This window comes from Panthera onca, chromosome B2 (genome assembly GCF_046562875.1).
Source record: "Panthera onca isolate mPanOnc1 chromosome B2, mPanOnc1 haplotype 2, whole genome shotgun sequence".
NCBI classification, from domain to species: Eukaryota; Metazoa; Chordata; class Mammalia; order Carnivora; family Felidae; genus Panthera; species Panthera onca.
The window spans coordinates 74563031-74582145 of NC_138343.1; the positions used below are offsets into that span (position 1 = coordinate 74563031).

At 34.8% G+C, this 19115-nt stretch overlaps 1 protein-coding gene and 1 long non-coding RNA gene across 2 annotated transcripts in view; both read right to left on the reverse strand.

The window, feature by feature from the left end:
* ME1 (malic enzyme 1) overlaps positions 1–19115 on the reverse strand; it is a 190553-nt gene that overhangs the window by 67792 nt on the left and 103646 nt on the right. The window lies entirely within an intron of this gene.
* On the reverse strand, positions 13191–18417 carry LOC132667334 (uncharacterized). The gene is made up of 2 exons (XR_009605091.2): positions 18345–18417; positions 13191–13315 (listed from the first exon to the last, which is right to left on the reverse strand). It is a non-coding gene; the product is annotated as an uncharacterized LOC132667334 (long non-coding RNA).

A 19115-nucleotide genomic window follows, 5' to 3' on the forward strand; every position in this document is an offset into this window, starting at 1 on the left:
GAGGTAATTATTATTCTATACTGGTAAACAGAAGAAGGATGTCATTTTTTGGAAGGGGAAATTATTTTTATTTATTTATTAATTTACTTACTTACTTATTTATTTACTAAATGTTTATTTATTTATTTTGAGGGGGGCTGCAGAGAGACAGGGAGAGAGAAAATCCCAAGCAGGCTTCACGTTCAGCTCACAACTGCATCATGACCTGAGTCAGTATCAAGAGTCCAATGCTTAGAACACCGGGGGGGGGTGGCTCAGTTGTTAAATGATCACTTCAGCTCAGGTCATGATTTCATGGCTTGTGGGTTCAAGCCCCACTTCAGGCTCTGTGCTGACAGCTCAGGGCTTGGAACCTGTTTCAGATTCTGTGTCCCTGCTCTCTCTGCCCCTCTCTCACTAATGCTCTGGCTCTCTCTCAAAAATGAATAAACATTAAAAAAAATTTTTAAGTAAGTCAAATATAGTTTATAGACATGGTGTCATGAATTCACCCCCTCTTCTGTTCTGAGGGCTGGTCCTATCAGTTCACAAGAGAAGAGGTGCACAGCAGCTGAGCAGGAAGAAGGGGAATGTGGCCACAAGGGAGTCACATGGAGGCTGCCAAGGGGGTTCGTGAAAGCTGGCAAAGCTTAAATCATAAGCATATGTGGAGTAAAGAAGTCCCTGCTCCTCCTTCTCATATGCGCTGTATTAGTCACTTTGTTTTCCCATAAGTTGATAACAGTAACATTTTGTGGATTCTGTGGTATCTGGGAAAAAGGAGAAAGGTTTATATTTTCAAATCCCCAGTTAAGAAGGAATTTTTCAATAGAGGAGATTACAGATTTGGAGTGATGCTGCTTATAAGCAAAACATCAACCAAGGGACATTCCAAATTCTCTACATACCAAGCAATGTAAAGACAATATGGAGTGTATAGGAGGTTATGACTTCAAGGAAAAGGTTTCAATTTCATAATCAGAATGTAAGACAGTAGGGACAACATTTAAAAATGTAGCCATCATTAAACCAACTCATCAAGACAGACTAAAGGACCTTAAAGATATGAATATGAAGGTATCCCTGATATTCCACCACCAAATAAATAAACAAATCCACAAAAATCTCCTTTGAAACTATGGCATAGAAAAGTCTTAACACTGTCACGAAATCCTAACAAAGAGAAGGGTTTTTTTCCTGAAACATATGCTACCTTACATGTCACATTACTGTATGTTAAATTTTAAAAGGTACCAATTTCAAATGTTATAGAAGATAATTTGTATCTAAGCACAATATTCTAGGCCTTAATACAGAAGTATGTGACAGATTTTTAAAAGCCATCTGAAATAGGAGAAAGTGAAACAAAGGATATCAGCATTAAAGTTGGAAAGACTTCCATATTATGCTTTCAAATAATCCTATGGTTCTATATAGCAGGGAAGCTGGGCTTGCTGTGGTTAGGGATAATTGGAAATGCAATCAGCTACTGGCTCTGACTGGCTCCCTAAATGTGAGGATTAGATTCACACAACTAAAGCCAAGATGAAGTTTTCCTTTAATACTGAGGCCATGCATATCATGTATTTATAAATCTCTATTGTTTTAGCATGCATATACTTAGCATATCTATTGTTATATGCAAACAATATTGATTTAGTATGCATATACTTAGCATATCTTTAGCCATATGCAAATGTTTTATATATCTATATATGTTTTATATATCTATAATTCTATACATCTAGAATTTACATTCACATTCATATATCCGTTTATAGAATTCAACTATCAGCTCCATGGAATCAAGGCAAACACTGCAATATTAGTTTCTAAAATGAGAGTTTCAAATGATCTCTTTTAAGAAAATACATAAAATAAGGTTTTGATATTCCTATGAGCAAATCTTCTGCAAAAATACAGTTAAATATATTGACTAAATATATTATAGAGAAATGCTATTTTTTCTAGCTCAGATTCACAAGAGCCTTGGTTTAAAGACTGCTTTCCAAGTTTTCCACTGTTATCAATTTTTAACAAAATATTTAAAAAGTTACAAAACAATCAAACGTCTCAATGCAAAACATATTTTCAACAAAAGACCCTAAAAAGTTAAGTCTTATTCTGTGACCAGAAACAACATTCCATGACTGGGAAGAAGTTTTTCTTCTATGGTGAAGTATTTTTTATCTAAAAAAAGATAGAGATTGGTTTTCCCTTAAACTCTTTAAATAAAATTATATTAATAGATGCAGATGATTGATTTTATGGTGCCAAATCAGGTAAAAGGACTACCAGTTTTGAAAGAAGATTCTGTCTGCCAACAACAAGAATGTGTTTCATGTTATGTGTTAAGAAATGGAAGTTACATGACACCATCTCTGCGGCTTCAGTTAAGCCTTATTCCACTGAGGCTTTTTTCCCCCTTTTTTAAAAAAAGCTTTTATTTAAATTCCAGCTAGTTAGCATCCAGTGTAATATTACTTTCAGGTGTACAGTACAGTGATTCTGCCAGCGCTTAGAAACTGTGCCCACAAGTGTGCCTTACCGACCATACTTGGTTAAGCGTCTGCTAACCTTTTATGTCAAGAACCCTATTTTGATAATGAAAAAAGGTAAGCTTTCAACTGCAATTTTTTAATCCTTGCCTTGCCTGACTCACTGCTGTGTTGGACACTGTTAATCCCTATTTCCTGAAACTCTTATCATTTAGCCTGCTACCCTTCCATCATCTGGCTCTTTCCCTCTGCTGGGCTGATACCCAATAATCTGCTAACACTGAAATATGGAAAAGGAGTATATAAAATTATTACTCTTACTACCTGACTTTTACATTTCTAATCTTCCTATAGTATTGATAAGTGTATGTGTCCGTGGTTATGTTAAAAAGGAGAATAGATGGAAAGTGTATTTTTATTAATTTCTTGATTATAGAAGTTCTATCACTAATAACAAACTGCAACAGGGAAAGAGACTAATAACTTATATGCTATATTTCTCTAGTTCTATGATAAACTGTTAAAGATTTTTAGACTGAATGCCAGCACATTAAGTCTTAACACAGCCATCTGTTTTGAAATAAACTTAATCCCACCTCAAACAAATACTTAAGAGATGAATGATAGCATTCCTTTATAAGAAAATATAGCAATAAATATTCTCTCAAGGGTAGCTTTTAATATATTTTGGGAACTACATAATTAAAATAAGCAAGCCACTTAGATATCCATTAAATTGTCATTTATAGACAGAATATTTATAATCTCATATTTACTCACTGTAAGAGAAAAGATGTGTAATGCTAACCACTTCACTATCATAACTGTTTTCTTTAATTTTTTGTTTAACTTACATTACAGTTGGTTAGTATATAGTGCAACAATGCTTTCAGGAGTAGATTCCTTAATGCCCCTTACCCATTTAGCCCAGCCCCCCTCTCACAACCCCTCCATAACTTTTTTACAGCCTGTGAAATTCAATGGCTTTGAATCTGAGCTCTCAGCTCTCACTTTACTCAGAATCAGCCAATAATCCTATATTTGTACGAAATACACCTGAAAAGCAATGGCCACATGCCCACCACAAATATGTGGACTCTGCATCATAGATAATCACAGGTCGAGGAAGAACAGAGGTTCAGTTAGGCTTCTGGCAGAACAGTGCAAACACTATGGAGTATAAGGTAACACAACATGGGGAAAGGATTCATATAGGATGTGCTAAGGCAAGATCATAGCTTGCACTGTCAAACTAAAACTGAGAACAAAAATAAAATTTGTGGGGTGCACAATCGGTTGGCTCAATCGGTTGAGCATCCAACTTCGGCTCAGGTCATGATCTCACGGTTTGTGAGTTCGAGCCCCACATCAGGTGCTGCACCGAAGCACAGAGCCACTTTGGGTCCTCTGTCCCCGCCCCCCTTCCCCATTCCACTAACTCTCTCTCCCTCTCAAAAATAAACATTTAAAAAAATCAAATTTGTAATGTGACTCTGTGTAGCAAATCTCATCTTCTTGGATCTCCTGCCATCGGCATCCCAGACTTCAAAATCTAGGGTTAAGGTTTCGGTCTGACAAGCAAATAGCTTGGAAGCTGACACTCCAGTCATCACAGCAAGAAAAACACTGAACCAACTCAAAATTAACAATTCATGGACCAATCACACGGCCCACGGAACTGAAGGGACAAATTGGCAAATACAGGTAATCACGGGAGCACACGGCCAGGAAGCAGCCCTGCCACTGGAGCCAATATCTGTGCCAATGTGCCAACTGTAATTGATGAATGGCTGGGGGCCCAGTGAAGGCTAACTTGAGAGTTAAAAGTTCCTAGGGGGCCCACTCTTAGAGGAGGACCCCTCACAGTTTTACCCTTCAGAAACCTCACCAGGTTCTCACGATGAAGATCAGAGAAAAATTCCCTTATGCTTACAGCAGAAGGAAGAGAAAAGTAACCACTTTGAAATACTCCCAGTTTGCAGTCTTCTTAAAAAGGCCCCACTAGCCTTCCAAATGGGGGAAGAAAAATACCCATCTTAGGTTCACTAAAGACTGAGACCTAAACATAGGACTGCAGCAGGCCTCCTCTTCCCCCCACAGTTTATTAACACACCAATGGGACCTAGTATGATAGGAGATTACAGATTTAAAAAAAACAAAAAAACAAAAAAACAGAAAAACAAAAAAACGTGCAAGCCTCAGACTCTAAGAAGTATGTAGGAAAATCCAAAGATAACAAGGGAGACAAAAACAAGGACACTCAGAAAATTTTGCCTCTAACACCACAGCTATAGCAAACAGTATACCCAACCTAAGTCCTAGCCACAGAACGAAAACCCTCACACTAAATACCTGTCTTCTCTATTTAGTTCCTTTTACAGCATACATCATATCCAGCTTTCAACAAAAAAATGCTAAGCATGCTAAACGGCAAAAAATACAGTCTGAAAAGACAAAACAAGCATCAGATCTAGATTCAGATAAGAGAAAGATTTTGGAATAATCAAACCAGGAATTTAAAATGACTATGGTTAATATGCTAAAAGACCCAACAGAAAAAGTGGACAACGTACAAGAACATATGGGTAATGTAGCAAAGAAATGGAAACTCTAAAAGAATCAAAGAGATGCTAAAAATCAAAATCATAGTAACAAATGAATATTGCATTTGATAGGCTCATTAGTAAACTAGATATAAGAGGAAAAGATTAGTAATCTCAAAGATATGTCAATAGAAACTTTTTAAAAATTTTTTTAATCTTCATTTATTTTTGAGAGAGAGAGACAGAGTGTGAATGGGGGGGGGGGGGGGGGCGGGGAAGAGAGGAAAACACATTTCTGAAGCAGGCTCCAGGCTGTGAACTGTCAGCACAGAGCCCGATGCGGGGCTCTAACTCACAAACCGTAAGATCATGACCTGAGCCGAAGTCAGAGGCCCAACTGACTGAGCAATCCAGGCACCCTAGAAACTTGTAAAACTCAAATGCTAACAGAAAAAAGAATAGAATGGTCGGTCAAGAACTGTGGGACAAAAGGTATAATATATGCATAATGGGTATACCAAGAGAAGAAAGAAAGAAAGGAACAGAAGAAAATTTGAAGTAATAATGCTAAGAATTTTGCAAAATTAATGACACATGCCAAACCACAGATCCAGGAAACTCAGAGAATATCAAGGAGGAAAAATACCCTACCACCCCCAGCCCCACCCCAAAATCTATAATTAGGTATAACATACTCAAACTGCAGAAAATCAAAGATAAAAAGAAACTTTGAAATAAACCTGAAGGGGAAAAAAAAACACCTTACCTACAGAAGAAGAAAGTTAAAGATACATCAGACTTCACTTCAGAAGCCAGGTAAACAAGAAGAAAGTAGAGCGAAATATTTCAAATGTTGAAAGAAAAAAAACCACCATCTAGAATTCTGTATCCAGCAAAATTATCCTTAAAAAAGCAAAGGAGAAATAAAGACTCTCTCAGACAAATTAAAATTGAAGAATTTTGGGCCAGCAGACCTGCCTTGCGAGCAATATTAAAAGAAGTTCCTTGGAGAGAAGGAAAATGATGTAGGTCAGAAACTCAGGGCTACACAAAGAAAGGAAGAACATTACCTTTTTTTTTATCTTACCTGATCTAACAGATAACAGTTTGTTCAAAATAATTACGGTAATAATGTATTTGGTGATTACGGTTTATACGGACAAGTGAGATGAATAACAGCAATGTCATAAGAGACGGCAGGAAGGAATTTGGAATATTCTATTATGACATACTATTATGTATGTCTATTATGACTGTTGTGCGGCTATCTAGTGTTATTTGAAAGTGGACTTGTATTAGTTGTAAATGTGTATTACAAACTCTGAGGCAACCACTAACATTTTTTTTTTTAAAGTATAAGTGATACACTAATGCAGAAGAAAAATGAATCCAGGGTCAGAACTTGCTTCTTCTTATACAATTAACTCCTTGGCCTTCCATTCCTTAAGGAATCTGTTACATGCGTCTTTGGAGCTCTGTGTATTTCAAGTTTTGATTCCTCCAACTGCTCTATTTTTTTGCTGTTAGGTTAAGAAAACAAACAAACAAAAAAGCTGTTCACGATAATAAAGAACTGATCCAACAACCACACTGAATAAAACATACGGAAGTACGACAGAATTCTATAAACCTTGCCTCACCATGAACATATAATTGGGTATTTGTTGATTATAACAGAACCCTGTACAGATGAGTCTCAAATAATACTAGTAGTAAAAATAGATCTATAGTTCCAAGGCCTAGAACACCACCTGGCATATAGCAAAAATACCCAATATTTATTGAATGAAGAAATGAAGAAGATTTGATACCTGCTGAGGGGCAACAAAAAAAATTTTTTTAATGTTATTTGTCAACTTGCTTTAACATCCATCTTACAAATAAAATGAAGTCTCCTATATTGGTTTTTTATTTCTTAAGTCTACTTCCTCTTAAATACACAAGTATTTCAGATCTGGGAAAGATCTTACACCTGGCACATTAAAAGGTGGTGAGACCAGGTGTCTAAGTGTTTAAACATAAAACACTCACTTGTGAAAAAATATTTTGAAAGCGCTCCAGATATGTTTGCACATTTAAACAGTCTTACCCATGATTAAAGCCAATTTCTTGGAAATTTAATATAACTTTTCAAAATATCTAGGGATGATGGTGAATCAAAATGTACAAAGTAAGCAAAATCTGCCCTAATTTTAATTTCATATGGTTTGGCACTTAGGAAAAAGAACAGTTAATACTAAACTATTCTTTCTATAAAAGCCAGAAGAGACAAGTGAAATAGGTCCTCTCTGACAACTCATCTCCCCCACATTATTTATTAGGTACATTATTTTCCATATTCTCTTATAGTACCCTAAACTCATTTCCACTAGAAGCTTATTAAAAATGTCTATTTATTTATATCTCTCCCCAATTACACTGAGTTCCTTAAGAGCATTTTGCAAAATGAATGCTTGGCACATAAAGATGCTCAATGTGTTTGTTCAATGAATATATAATTCAAGGTACCCTGAAAACTTTCTTCAACTAAGTTTATAGAAATTATTGGCATGATTGGGGAAGAACTCTAGAAGATTAGGCTAATTCCCCTGTTTACTGGTCAATAATGTTTTTGGTTTTGTTTTTACCTTTACTCTATTTGTTTTCCACTAAAATGGAAATTTTGTTTTCCACTAAATCAATATAGCATACCCAGAGGAAAAGCATAACTTAGACAGCTATAAAAATCAGTGGTATGACTGTGAACCCATGCTGAAATAAACATTCATATTAAGTCCTGTTTGGCTATAGCATGTTCTTTTCCTACACACAGCACTGTATTGCTAAAATCACCCAAACTAGCAAATTAAAATGGCTATCTTTCTATTCAAAAAGATGTCTGGGGAATTTTTTTTTTTTAATCTCTGTAGGCCAGCATTTAAATTTTCACCCAATGATTCTTCCTTATTGAAAAATAATACAGAGCTGTACATCGACATTTAATGACAACTAATGCATATTAGAGGTATAAGGTGATTCTAAGAAAAAACACAACTTCCATTCTTTTTCAGTTTTTGCAAAAATAACATATGAGTTCTTATCAAAGTGACCTATAAACATCAACCTAAATTAAATTTAGGAACAAAGGCAAAAAAAAAAAAAAAATGTGATGACTTCCAGTGCTTTAGCTGAATGAAGTCTGCTTGTAAAGCAGAATACAATTCAGAAGATATCTATTCTGTGTTTATAATTTAATATGCATAATTATGGGATATATATTTTATCTTTTCTTGACATCAGAATGAGAAAAGGGGAATGGGTGCAGAATAGATTATAAAACTAACACAACTTTAACCATGATAGCATAATAGATATTTTATATTTAATTTTTTTAAATGTTTATTTATTTTTGAAGGAGAGAGAGACAGAGTGTGAGCAGCGGAGGGGCAGAGAGAGGGAGACACAGAATCTGAAACAGGCTCCAGGCTCCAAACTAACAGCACAGAGCCCAACATGGGGCTCAAACTCTCGAACTGTGAGATCACTTAAAGTGAGCCAACCACGTGCCCCACATAATAGATATTTTAACAGTTACTGAAAACTTACCATGTGATAGGGACTATTCAAAACCAAGTGGGACTGGTTTTCTCACTTTTGTTCTTTTACTTACAACAAAAAGCATGGATGTTTTAATTCTAGTTAACTACCAGAAAAATCTTAACGTGAAATATTTTGAAACCAGAGATAAAATGAATATATTCAACAAATATTTCCTAAGTGCTTCCTAGGAGTCAGGCTCTGGGGAAAGAGCACTGAACAAAATAGATGGAAATCCATGCCCTCACAGAATTTATATTGCATTTGTAGGAGACAGACAATAAATAATAAGTAAATTATACAACATGCTCCGAGGTAATAATTAGGACAGAGAAAAATAAAACAGAGAAGGGAGACAAAGAAAGCCAGCCAGCATGAGAAGTGCAATTTAAGACAGACTGGTACAGGGAAGTCTTCACTGAAGTGACAAATGAGGAAAGCCCTGAAGGAGGGAAAGGAAAGAGACAAAGGCTTACAGGTTCAAGAGAACAGCAAGGTCAAAGACCCTGAGGTGGGAGTACACGTGAAGTGCACCAGAAACAGCAAGATTTGGAATGGCCATTGAATGAAGCTTCTATTGAATGCACATATATTTCCTATTTGTTTCTAACTCAAATAACACAAAATATCATCACACTGTTTTGTTTAGGGAATTATAACATTGAGGGAAAGAAAAAAACTCATAGCTGAACCAAATTACCTAGATTTCCATAACTGTTTTTCCACAGTCGTTAGGGTACTGCTTATCTTCACAGCTACATATTCAAAATTCAGCCCCAAGCTTACAGTTATTGTCATCTCTATTTTCTCCATTATACCAAAAGCTTAATTTATAAGGTGTCTGAACTCAAAATCAAGGTCTAGGGAAGTTGGGTATGGCCATGGAAATGGAATCAAGGCATGGAACAAGGACATAATAGAGAAACGGTCTGGATGGCTTTAGTAATGAATCTGTTCTTGAGACAAATGCACAGGAAAACATTGGGAGGGTCATAGAAGATACTCAAGAGGAAGCAATTATTTCAATTTGCTTTGGGATACAATCAGAAGATACAGACATAGATATATATGAAAAAGACAGAGAGAGAGAGAAAGGACTGGTCTAGTTGATTGGCATGAATGGCTTATGTATGCGTAAGTCTCATTTTAACCTTTGCAAAGTTAATTCAGCATTTTTAATATCTTTGTATCACTTTTATTGTATTTACTTTTATTTTTTATTATGAACTTATTTTGCAGCTGACTATACAATTAATATGTAGCACAGGGAATATAAAGCAAGGCAAACAAAAACTTTTTGTGAAATATTTTCTATTGAATTAATCACCTTGCCATCTGTCTCTTGAGCTACTAATGAAATAAACTTTGGATAGCAAGGGAAAGCTAACGTTTATGTAAAGCAAAATAGTTTAAAATGCTGAATGAGAAGCTTATTCCTCGGGGTCAAGTATAATTATATAATGTGATGATCAAACGTTCTCACCTGACTCATAATGGTAACAATTATCAGTAAACTGCTGAATTTTATGATATAGATCAACCCTGAATGATGAAACAAAACACAGTTTCTTTAATACTTTACAGCATCTTAAAGCTGGAATATTTCCGAAAATAATTGGGTTTTTTGGGTTTTTTTGTTTTTTTTTTTTGGTTTTTGTTTGTTTTTAGAAAAAGAGTACACACAGGCAAGCAGGGGAGGGGCAGAGGGAGAGGAAGAGAGAGAATCCCAAGCAGGCTCCACACCCAGCATGGGGCCTGACACAGGGCTGGATCTCATGACAGTGAGATTCACGACCTGAGCCAAAATCAAGAGTCAGACGCTTAACTGACTGAGCCACCCAAGCGCCCTAGAAAATATTTAGTTCTAATCCATCCTCCTCTACTTAAGGCAGAAATCTTTATATACTAGGCGTATCTCCCCACATAGAGTGACAGACACATCACAAAGAATACTAACAATAAAAATAACCAAGAAAAACAATTAGTGAGTGATTTTTATGTGCAAGCATTATAGTAAGTACTTTTACATACATTATTTTGGGATAATTCTAACTATTACATATTCCATCTACTACTAAACCAAATTTGCCAGCTTATAACTTTTAAATTATTGGCCCTAATCATGCTTCCTACAGAAAAAATTAGAATTACTATTTATGGCAGTTAAAAAAGTAATTTTCTTTTTTCAAATTTTATCTCAATCATCACAACAACCCTGTAAAGTAGGTACTGTTATGATTTTTCACATTTTTCAAGAGAAAGAACTAAGCCTTAGGGAAGGCAAATACCTTTCCCTTTGATGGAGATGAGGATTAATTTGAAAGCCCAGGTTTTACTTCCCACTTGCCCCTGAGACATGGCCTTTGTAGGCTGGCAAAACCAGCTTTCTAAACTTCCTGAGCTGAGTCAGATCTCAAACCACTGAAGCAAAAAAGTCATTCTCTGAGGCTAAAGAAATGGACTGTGAACCCATCTCAGGCAACACCACTCCAACATGTGCTCAGTATGACTCAATCTTTTTTCCATTCAAATTTCTACATATCCCAACCTAACCATATTGGTTAACAATAAATTTAACAGTTGCTTGTTTTGTTTTCTGTTTACCAATATGGTGATCTTTACCATGAATACTACAGGATATGGTATTATTTTGGCTGAAGATGTGAAAAAAAAAAAATGAGTCACCATCTGGGGATGCCAAAAAGAAAAACAGTCTTATGAATTAAGGACTACATCATGGTTAAATCAAAATCATGGCATGCTGTGTTAATTCTGGCTTGTTTTACAGTTAGTGAAATAAAAACAACCGTCAATGATGGAAAACTGAGTTAGCCAAAATGTGATCATCTTGGCAATATGAATGATTATTTTGTTTAAACTCTTGATTATAGCAAATTTTATACAAATTTCATTACAGCTTTCAATGTCAGAACTTTGAAATATATCAGCTCAAAAAATATTCACCACCAACTTACATTAAAAGTATTTAACTTTATGTAACATACCAATCACTGTACTTATCTCCACCCATCAAGGGATAGATAACCCTTGATGTTTGTGAGGCCTGAGAAAATGAAGTATTCATCCCTCACCATGTCCTATGGTTCTCCTTTCCACATAAAAATGATGCTGGTAACTCATCAAAAGTAAAGCATGTTTAAAATTTAATTTGCTAGTAATGGTAAAAGATTTGTGCCAATCCACTCACATTCTCCTGTGTCGCCTCTCTTTGAGGGGTTCAATTCAATCAACAAATATTTATTACATACCTATTCTGTGCCAGGCATTGATGTAAGAACTTGTTCCTAAAAAGAAGAACTAGATCCCTGTACTTAGGGTACATACATTCTAGCAGGTGAGACACACAATAAGCAGTAAATGTAATAAGTGGATAAATTATATAAAATTATACAAGAAAAAGTAGAGCAAAGCAAGAGTATCAGGAGGGCCAGGGATGGGCGGAAGGTGGGGCAGAGTTCAGTACCATTGGGGTAATCAGGATAAGTCTAGAAGAGGGTAAGATTTCCACAAATACTGAAAAAGATGAGGTTGTTAACAAGTTGATTTCTGGGGGAAGAATATTTCAGTCAGAGGGCAGAGCAAGAATAAATATTCTGAGTGGGGAACATGCCTTGAGAGTTCAATGACTCCAAAGGCAGTGCAGACAGTGTGGCTGCAGCACAGTGCGTCAGAGATGTCAGGAGGGGCCGCGAGAAGGACCAGCTTTTACTAACTGAAATGCACTGGTTATCAATAATAAGGTTAGGTCAAGATAGAATATTAACTGTAAGTTATTTTCACATTTCCTACTGAACAAAAAGTCCCCTTAACTTCCTACTTTACCCCAAACCAACTTTCTAACTTTGCTTCCATAATGATTCTTTTCCTTTCAGCATCTTTAATCCCCATTAATGAAACTACATCTTGTTCAAATATTGTTGTACTATTTCCCCAAACTGACCACATACATAGTCTTAAAAATAAAAACTAAACTGCTTTCATAAGTGCATACCTGCTTTATTTTTGGTTATAAATATGTTTAAATTAAGGAGAGCAAGAAAAGAAGATTACAACAAAGAATCTTGTTTTGACACATAAGGCATTGCCACTGATGGGGTTTTTTGCTTTTGTTTCTATGAGCACAATTAAGGAAATCTATATTGAGTCTCCTTTTTAAATATTACCAATGAGTAGATATATTCGTTCTTATTTTCCAATTTATTACACATGGTAATACAGATGGAAACCTAAGAAAAACAAGCTTTTAAGAAACTAGGCTGCTTTACCTTGCTAAATAAGCTAAGAGAATAAGTAAAGAAGAGAGATAGAGGAAGCATGATATAGATTTTTGTCAAACTTTAGTATCTTTAATAGATATAATAATTTACTTTTAATAAGCTCAGATAAAATATTTAGGGATTCCTCTATATAGACCTTGGTATCAATTCAAAGAGAACAAGTTAGGTGTCTGTTGGCCATCTGTATGTCTTCTTCGGAAAAATGTCTAGTCATGTTTTCTGCCCATATTTTAACTGGATTATTTGTTTTTTCAGTGTTCAGTTTTATACGTTCTTTACATATTTTGGATACTAACCCTTTATCAGATATGTTATTTGCAAATGTCATCTCCCATTCTGTAGGCTGCCTTTTAGTTTTGTTGATTGTTTCTTCCAATGAGCAGAAGCTGGAGGTTCCTCAGAAGTTCAAAACAAAATTACCCTACAATCCAGGAATTGCACTATTAGGTATTTACTCAAAGAATACAAAAGTACTGATTTAAAGGGACACATGCACCCAAAGTTTATAGCAGCACTATCAGCAATAGCCAAATTATGGGAAAAGCCCAAATGTCCACTGAATGATCAATGGATAAAGAAGATGTGGTGTGTGTGTATATATGCGTGTGTGTGTACATACATATATATGTATGTACATATGTATATACATATATATGTATGTACATATGTATATACATATATATGTATGTACACACAGTAGAATATTACTCAGCCATCAAGAAGGATGAAATCTTGCCATCTGCAACAATGTGGATGGAGCTACAGAATGTAATGCTAAGCAAAATAAGTCAATCAGAGAAAGACAAATACCCTATGATTTCACTTATATGTGGAATAGACACTTAACTATATAGACACTTATAGACACTATTACAGACACTTAACTATAGAAAACAAACTGAGGGTTACTGGAGAGGAGGTGGACAGGAGGGGGTATGTAGATTAAATACGTGATGGGAATTAAGGAGTGAACCTGTCGTAATGAGCACTGGGTGTTGCAATGTAAGTGACGAATTACTAAATTCTACACCTGAAACTAATATTACACTGTATGTTACACTGTAATTTAAGTAAAAACTTAGAGAAAAAGTAATGATGGATACAACAGTAATTTATTAAAATATTTCTTTAGAGAAACTTCAAAATCTAAAACATAAATGTACCTATGTAATGAAAACTCAAATCTTTAGTTTACACAGGCAGAACCACTTTATTTGGAAAACTGTGTGTTTCTCTAGTTTATGTTAGTGGACCACCTTTCCTTTACATATATGTCACCATAGTTTTGTGAAGGTTGGATTTAATGTTTAAGTAATACTTTTTCAAAAGAAGTTATTTTATGCCCACTATGTGGTAGGGTATATTGTGGGATAGTGAGAATAATAGTCACCCCTTGATAATAAAGTTCTTTTTTGTGTGTTTATTTATTTATTTGGAGAGAGCAAGAAAGCACAAGGTGGGGGAGGGGCAAAGAGAGGGAGAGATAAAATCCTAAGCAGACTCCATGCTCAGTGCAGAGCCTGACACAGGGCTTGATCTCAGCACTGTGAGATCATGACCTGAGCCAAAATCAAGAGTCAGACATTCAACCGATTGAGCCACCCAAACATCCCTAAAGTTCATTTTCTGGCACGATTCATATTCTAGTAAGGAAAATAGGGCATAATAGGGAATATTAAATTCACAAGACTCAAACAAATAGAATAAAACCAATGGAAAACATTTACACCCCTATTAAAGGAATGCTGGAATTAATGCAATCAGAATTAATGACTTGAATAAAATAGTATTAGGCAAGGAAAGCATCTGAAAGGAAAAAGTTGTAAACCATGTTCAGCAAGAGATGAAGGCTGGGTCAGGATATAGGCAAAGATGTAAAACTAACAAAATATTTGAGAATTCACCTTAAATCTTTGAAGAAATATATATACGTATTCTTAAATACATATACCTAAGGCATGCCTACAGATTTCTAATTGTTCTATGACCTCCCTTTTTCATTCACTTGAAAAAAAAGTAGAGAGAAAGATAGAATTTTTAAGAAAAACATGGCTATAGTTAAATTGTCAATCTGATCTTTCTTTGTATGGGCAAGTGGAAAAAAATTCTGAGTCATAAATTTGATTTGAGTCATGTTCCTTGGTAAGTGACATCGTTGCTGACTTTTCTCATATTGACAGACATTCTTTCCATCTGACTTTTTTTTCAAATAGTTTACATCACCTTTGGACCACAGAGAAGAATAGCAGATGGTGTCCCACAGAGTCATATGTTTTCATTAAATTTCTTATGAAAACCAAAGTAAATTATGCTGATTATAATGATGGGTGGAGTCCAAAAGGTCTCACAGATTTATAGATAAAATTATCAAAGTTATAAATATATCCATTCAACTAAAGGGAAAAAAAAAGGATGAGGTAGAAAAGGCAATGATTGGAACAGGTGAAATAAGGCAGCAGAGAAAGTCAGCCATGCAATTAACTGCAGCAGAAATGGCAGAAAGACAAACAACAGGAAAGTATGTTAAGGCCAAATATTTGGTAGAATGGTGAAGAAACCATTAAATTGCAACCTTGAGTAAGGGTGAAGACCACATAAAATTACATTTCTGGTGAATTCTTTAAAAAGAGAGACCATTATAAATAATAATAAAAATAAATTTAGTAAATCTGGCCATGATAATCAGGGGCTATATATCTTATTCCTTTGAAATCTGATATATGACCTTCAAGAACTTTGACCAAATTAATAGCTTCTCTGAAAAGTCTGGTCTGAGACACCCATTCAATACTGAATGGGTGAAAAAAAAGCATCACTTTATGAAAACACCATCATCACACCTTGCAGCATATGGCAGGCGGTATGGCTTCAGACTAAGATTATTTTTCTTAAATACTATGTGAGAGATCATAATAAAATTTGTGATGGCAGCCACGGTTGGGGAAAGTCTCTAAATATTATAATAATCATGTTTGTGGTCATTCCTGGTGATTCCAATTGACTTTTAATTTTCATCATTTAAAGGAAAAAAGGAAAAAAAATTAAAAATACAGTCCTTGCTGGAGTTTTTATTTCTTTCATTAAAAAATGTAATACTAGCTTTTAAAAACTCACTTAAGGTATAGCTTTTTTTTCCATTTAGTTACTAATCATCAATGGAGTTCTGATATAGAGAATTTTTGGTAGCAAAACTGAAGCAGTCATTCCATTTCAGGGGCAACTGATTCAGGAAAAAGAATCAGTTGGGGATGTAAAATGGGGAGGTGTAAAAATGTAGCTTTGGTATGTGTTCAAATTCAATTTTTTTATCAACTTAAAACCAACCATTATACACATAGGATGTTGTATGCAAACCTCACAGTAATCACAAAGCAAAAACTTATTAAAAATACACAAGAGATAATGACAAAGAAATCTGAACATAAAAGAAAGCAATCAAAGAAGGAAAGAGAAAGAGAAGTCCTAGAACAACGAAAACATGCAGAAAACAATAAATTGGAAATAAGTAAATACCTATCAATAATTACTTTAAATGTATATGAACTAAATTAGCCAATCAAAAGACAGAGTGCTCAAATGGATGAGAAAACAAGATGTATCTATATGCTGACTATAAGAGACTAACTTCAGAAGTAAGGACACACAGAGACTAAAAGGGAAAGGACAGAGAAAGATATTCCATGCAAATGGAAATGAAAATAAAGCTGATGTAGCTATATTCACATCATACAGAATAGACTTAAACAATGTAATAAAAGACAAAGAAGAACATTACATAATGATAAAGGGGTCAATCCAGCAAGAAGATATAACATTTATAAATACATATGCATCCAACATATGAACACCAAAATATATACAGCAAATATTAACAGACCTAAAGGAAGAAATTGACAGCAATAGTAGTAGAGCACTTTAACATCCCACTTACATCACTAGAGAGATCATCCAGACAGAAAGTCAATAAGGAAACACTGACCTTAAATGACATGCTAGACCAAATGAATTTCATAGATATACCCATTTAAAAAAGCAGCAGAATACATATTCTTCTCAAGTGCTCATGGAACATTCTCCAGTGCTAATTGTATGTAAGATCACAAAACAAATCTCAATAAATTCAAGAAGGCATATTATATCAAGCAGCTTTTCTGACCACAATGGTATGAAACTAGAAATCATTACAAAGAGAAAACTGTTAAAACTACAAATACACGAAGATTAAACAAAATGTTGCTGAAAAAACAATGGGCCATCAATGAAATCAAAGGAGAAATCAGAAAATAGCTAGAGACAAAAACAGAAACACAACATTCAAATCTATGGGATGCAGCAAAAGCAATTGTAAGAGGGAAGTTCATAGTAATAGAAGTCTACCTCAAGAAACAAGAAAACTCTGAAATAAATAATTAACTTCACATCTAAAGGAACTAGGAAAAGAACGAATGAAGCCTAAATAAAGTTAGGAGAGGGAAGAAAATAATAAATGTCAGAACAGGAGTAAATGAAATAGAGATGAAAAAGACAATAAAAAAGATCAATGAAACTAAGGGCTGATTCTCTGAAAAGATAAGTAATAGTTACAAAGCGAGGCAAACCAAGAAAAAAAAAGGGGGGCTCAAAGATATAAAACCAGAAATGAAAAAGCAATTACAACTGTAACCACAAAAATACAAAGGATTATAACAGAATATTACAAAGAATTATACAACAAATTGGACAACCTAGAAGAAATGGTTAAATTTCTAGAAATACACAATTTTCCATGACTGAATCATGAAAAATATAAAATCTGAATAGATTAATTTCTTGTAAGAAGATTGAATCAGTAATCAGAAACCTCCCAACAAACAAAAGCCCAGGATCAGCCAATTTCACAAGCTAATTCTACCAAATATTCAAAAAAGATTAACACCTATCCTTCTCAAACTGTTCCAAAAAAACTGAAGAAAAGTAAATACTTCAAAACTCATTTTACAAGGCCAGCAGTACCTTGAAACCAAACTCAGGTAAGGACACCACAAAAAAAAAGGGGGGAAATTATAGGCCAAGATCCATGATGAACATAGAGACAGAAATTGTCAACAAATATCATCAAATCAAATTCAACAGTACATTAAAAGGATCATATAGCATGATCAAGTGGGATTTATTCCAGGGAAGCACAAATGGTACAACATCTACAAATCAATCAATGTGACATACCACACTAACGAAATGAAGAATAAAAATCATATGATCATCTCAACAGATGCAGAAAAATATTTGGCAAAATTCAGTATCATTTATGATAAAAACTCTCAACAAAATAGGTACTGAAAGAACTTATCTCAACATAACAAAAGCTATATATGACAAACCTACCATCAATATCATATTCAATAGTGAAAAGCTGAAAGCTTTTCCTTTAAGTTCAGAAACAAGATGAGGATGCCCACCCCACCACTTACCTTCAGCACAGTATTAGAAGGTTTTAGCTACAGCAATCAGAGAAGAAAAAAATAAAAGTCATCCAAACTGGAAAAGAAGAAGTAAAACCATTTCTATTTGTAGATGACATGATACCATATACAGAAACCCGTAAAGTCTCCACAAAAAAACAAAAAACAAAAAAAACTTGTCAGAACTAATAAACAAATTCAGTAAAGTTACAGGATACAAAACTGATATACATAAATCTATGGGGTTTGTATACAATAATAACAAAACACCAGAAGGACAAATTAAGAAAAAAATCTCATTTAACAGTGCATCCAAGGGGTGCCTGGGTGGCTCAGTCGGTTAAGCGTCAACTTTGGCTCAGGTCAAGATCTCACGGTTCGTGGGTTCAAGCCCCGCATCAGGCTCTGTGCTGACAGCTCAGAGCCTGAAGCCTGCTTCGAATTCTGTGTCTCCCTCTCTGCCCCTCTCCCACTCATACTCTGTCTCTCTCTCTCTCTCTCTCTCTTAAAAATAAACATTAAAAAAATGCATCCAAAAATATCTAGTAATAAATTTAACCACAGAAACAAAAGACCTGTACATTGGAGGCTGTAAGACATTGATGAAAGAAACTAAAAAAGACAGAAATAAATGGAAAGATACTCCATGCTCATGAACGGGAATAAATAATATTGTTAAAATGTCCATAATACCCAAAGCAATTTACAGATTCAGTGCAATCCCTATGAAAATTCCAATGGCATCTGTCATAGAACTAAAACAAATAATTCTAAAATTTG